The sequence below is a fragment of the Salmo trutta genome, chromosome 13 (genome assembly GCF_901001165.1).
Source record: "Salmo trutta chromosome 13, fSalTru1.1, whole genome shotgun sequence".
Classification (NCBI taxonomy): domain Eukaryota; kingdom Metazoa; phylum Chordata; class Actinopteri; order Salmoniformes; family Salmonidae; genus Salmo; species Salmo trutta.
Genome location: NC_042969.1, coordinates 32,065,726 through 32,070,725, shown reverse-complemented (window position 1 = coordinate 32,070,725; position 5,000 = coordinate 32,065,726). Strand labels below are relative to the sequence as shown.

The following is a 5,000-nucleotide window of genomic DNA, read 5'->3' as shown; positions in this document are numbered from 1 at the left end:
TGTGTGTGTGTGTGTGTGTGTGTGTGTGTGTGTAAGTTGTGTGGTGCGGTCGAGGCTGTTTCTGGCTGTGAATGCTGATGTGGTGTGGTGCGTGATCGTGTTAGCGAGGGGATTAAACCTTCAGCTCTGCAGTTTACCACTGTCCTTATTATGTGTGACCTGGAACCAGAAATGTACATCATTACCTGTGTCAAATCAAACCAATGCATGTCTGCATCTATCGGTCTGCATCTACAGGTTTGCAGTCGGATCCGCTTTTCTCTTTGATGTTGTTGCTGCAATGTTACCCAGTAGCTCGTCAGCACCACAGATTTCGGTGATACTGTCTGTGCGTCTAGTTATGCAGTAGACAGCTATTTCCAGAGGCACAGGAGAGATGGCTGTCTCTCTACAGTAGACAGATATTTCCAGAGGTATAGGAGAGAGGACTGTCTCTCTACAGTAGACAGATAGTTCCAGAGGTATAAGAGAGATGGCTGTCTCTCTACAGTAGACAGATAGTTCCAGAGGTATAGGAGAGATGGCTGTCTCTCTACAGTAGACGGATAGTTCCAGAGGTATAAGAGAGATGGCTGTCTCTCTACAGTAGACAGATAGTGCCAGAGGTATAGGAGAGATGGCTGTCTCTCTACAGTAGACGGATATTTCCAGAGGTATAGGAGAGATGGCTGTCTCTCTAGAGTAGACAGATATTTCCAGAGGTATAGGAGAGATAGCTGTCTCTCTACAGTAGACAGATATTTCCAGAGGTATAGGAGAGATGGCTGTCTCTCTACAGTAGACAGATAGTTCCAGAGGTATAGAAGAGATGGCTGTCTCTCTACAGTAGACAGATAGTTCCAGAGGTATAGGAGAGATGGCTGTCTCTCTACAGTAGACAGATATTTCCAGAGGTATAGGAGAGATGGCTGTCTCTCTACAGTAGACGGATAGTTCCAGAGGTATAGAAGAGATGGCTGTCTCTCTACAGTAGACAGATATTTCCAGAGGTATAGGAGAGATGGCTGTCTCTCTACAGTAGACAGATAGTTCCAGAGGTATAGGAGAGATGGCTGTCTCTCTACAGTAGACAGATAGTTCCAGAGGTATAGAAGAGATGGCTGTCTCTCTACATTAGACAGATAGTTCCAGAGGTATAAGAGAGATGGCTGTCTCTCTACAGTAGACAGATAGTGCCAGAGGTATAGGAGAGATGGCTGTCTCTCTACAGTAGACGGATATTTCCAGAGGTATAGGAGAGATGGCTGTCTCTCTAGAGTAGACAGATATTTCCAGAGGTATAGGAGAGATAGCTGTCTCTCTACAGTAGACAGATATTTCCAGAGGTATAGGAGAGATGGCTGTCTCTCTACAGTAGACAGATAGTTCCAGAGGTATAGAAGAGATGGCTGTCTCTCTACAGTAGACAGATAGTTCCAGAGGTATAGGAGAGATGGCTGTCTCTCTACAGTAGACAGATATTTCCAGAGGTATAGGAGAGATGGCTGTCTCTCTACAGTAGACGGATAGTTCCAGAGGTATAGAAGAGATGGCTGTCTCTCTACAGTAGACAGATATTTCCAGAGGTATAGGAGAGATGGCTGTCTCTCTACAGTAGACAGATAGTTCCAGAGGTATAGGAGAGATGGCTGTCTCTCTACAGTAGACAGATAGTTCCAGAGGTATAGAAGAGATGGCTGTCTCTCTACATTAGACAGATAGTTCCAGAGGTATAGGAGAGAGGACTGTCTCTCTACAGTAGACAGATATTTCCAGAGGTATAGGAGAGATGGCTGTCTCTCTACAGTAGACAGATAGTGCCAGAGGTATAGGAGAGATGGCTGTCTCTCTACAGTAGACGGATATTTCCAGAGGTATAGGAGAGATGGCTGTCTCTCTAGAGTAGACAGATATTTCCAGAGGTATAGGAGAGATAGCTGTCTCTCTACAGTAGACAGATATTTCCAGAGGTATAGGAGAGATGGCTGTCTCTCTACAGTAGACAGATATTTCCAGAGGTATAGGAGAGATGGCTGTCTCTCTACAGTAGACAGATAGTTCCAGAGGTATAGGAGAGATGGCTGTCTCTCTATAGTAGACAGATCCAGCTAGGTAAACAGGTATGGGAGCAAGAGGATGTTGTTGGCATAGAAATAGAATATAACGGGCTAGGAAACTCTAACCCATTATGCCATCATTGACTTGAATGGGGAGACCCGTTCAATGGATTCTATTTCTGTGGTTGTTGGTTGGACGTCAGATCTCTTGGGTGCATTGCAAGCAGGTTTTCTTTGATCAACGAAAGGCAGCCCCTACTGGGAAAGAGAGATAGAGAGAGGGAGAGAGGGAGGAAAAGAGAGAGAGAGAGAGAGAGAGAGAAATGGGAGAGAGATTGATTATGCAACGCTTTTAATTTACAGGAAAATACTGCGATGTATCAGAGGGAGAGAACTGATCTTGTTTTCCTGGGGAGGGGATGGTGGGATGAAGAGAGGAAGGAACAGGGACTGGTGTTAGCTCTGGCTGGACCCACACATTAGAGGGATGTTGTTACAGTGTTGTAATATCACGTTAGAGGGATGTTGTTACAGTGTTGTAATATCACATTAGAAAGGTGTTGTTACAGTGATGTAATATCACATTAGAGAGGTGTTGCTACAGTGTTGTAATATCACATTAGAGAGGTGTTGCTACAGTGTTGTAATATCACATTAGAGGGATGTTGGTACAGTGATGTAATATCACATTAGAGAGGTGTTGCTACAGTGTTGTAATATCACATTAGAGGGATGTTGTTACAGTGTTGTAATATCACATTAGAGAGGTGTTGTTACAGTTATGTAATATCACATTAGAGAGGTGTTGCTACAGTGTTGTAATATCACATTAGAGGGATGTTGTTACAGTGTTGTAATATCACATTAGAGGGATGTTGTTACAGTGTTGTAATATCACATTAGAGAGGTGTTGCTACAGTGTTGTAATATCACATTAGAAAGGTGTTGTTACAGTGTTGTAATATCACATTAGAGAGGTGTTGTTACAGTGTTGTAATATCACATTAGAGGGATGTTGTTACAGTGTTGTAATATCACATTAGAGAGGTGTTGCTACAGTGTTGTAATATCACATTAGAGAGGTGTTGTTACAGTGTTGTAATATCACATTAGAGAGGTGTTGTTACAGTGTTGTAATATCACATTAGAGAGGTGTTGTTACAGTGTTGTAATATCACATTAGAGGGATGTTGTTACAGTGATGTAATATCACATTAGAGAGGTGTTGCTACAGTGTTGTAATATCACATTAGAGAGGTGTTGTTACAGTGTTGTAATATCACATTAGAGGGATGTTGTTACAGTGTTGTAATATCACATTAGAGGGATGTTGTTACAGTGTTGTAATATCACATTAGAAGGATGTTGTTACAGTAATGTAATATCACATTAGAGAGGTGTTGCTACAGTGTTGTAATATCACATTAGAGAGGTGTTGTTACAGTGTTGTAATATCACATTAGAGAGGTGTTGTTACAGTGTTGTAATATCACATTAGAGAGGTGTTGCTACAGTGTTGTAATATCACATTAGAGAGGTGTTGTTACAGTGTTGTAATATCACATTAGAGAGGTGTTGTTACAGTGTTGTAATATCACATTAGAGGGATGTTGTTACAGTGTTGTAATATCACATTAGAGAGGTGTTGCTACAGTGTTGTAATATCACATTAGAGAGGTGTTGTTACAGTGTTGTAATATCACATTAGAGAGGTGTTGTTACAGTGTTGTAATATCACATTAGAGGGATGTTGTTACAGTGATGTAATATCACATTAGAGGGATGTTGTTACAGTGATGCAATATCACATTAGAGAGGTGTTGCTACAGTGTTGTAATATCACATTAGAGAGGTGTTGTTACAGTGTTGTAATATCACATTAGAGGGATGTTGTTACAGTGTTGTAATATCACATTAGAGGGATGTTGTTACAGTGTTGTAATATCACATTAGAAGGATGTTGTTACAGTGATGTAATATCACATTAGAGAGGTGTTGTTACAGTGTTGTAATATCACATTAGAAAGGTGTTGTTACAGTGATGTAATATCACATTAGAGAGGTGTTGCTACAGTGTTGTAATATCACATTAGAGAGGTGTTGCTACAGTGTTGTAATATCACATTAGAGGGATGTTGGTACAGTGATGTAATATCACATTAGAGAGGTGTTGCTACAGTGTTGTAATATCACATTAGAGGGATGTTGTTACAGTGTTGTAATATCACATTAGAGAGGTGTTGTTACAGTTATGTAATATCACATTAGAGAGGTGTTGCTACAGTGTTGTAATATCACATTAGAGGGATGTTGTTACAGTGTTGTAATATCACATTAGAGAGGTGTTGTTACAGTGTTGTAATATCACATTAGAGGGATGTTGTTACAGTGATGTAATATCACATTAGAGGGATGTTGTTACAGTGATGTAATATCACATTAGAGAGGTGTTGCTACAGTGTTGTAATATCACATTAGAGAGGTGTTGTTACAGTGTTGTAATATCACATTAGAGGGATGTTGTTACAGTGTTGTAATATCACATTAGAGGGATGTTGTTACAGTGTTGTAATATCACATTAGAAGGATGTTGTTACAGTGATGTAATATCACATTAGAGAGGTGTTGCTACAGTGTTGTAATATCACATTAGAGAGGTGTTGTTACAGTGTTGTAATATCACATTAGAGAGGTGTTGTTACAGTGTTGTAATATCACATTAGAGAGGTGTTGCTACAGTGTTGTAATATCACATTAGAGAGGTGTTGTTACAGTGTTGTAATATCACATTAGAGAGGTGTTGTTACAGTGTTGTAATATCACATTAGAGGGATGTTGTTACAGTGATGTAATATCACATTAGAGGGATGTTGTTACAGTGTTGTAATATCACATTAGAAGGATGTTGTTACAGTGTTGTAATATCACATTAGACTTTTGGTCATGTAGTGTATCTACATAGAG

At 40.1% G+C, this 5,000-nt stretch overlaps 1 protein-coding gene across 1 annotated transcript in view; it reads left to right on the top strand.

Moving 5' to 3' along the window:
* LOC115205658 (rho guanine nucleotide exchange factor 9-like) overlaps nt 1–5,000 on the top strand; it is a 35,566-nt gene that overhangs the window by 319 nt on the left and 30,247 nt on the right.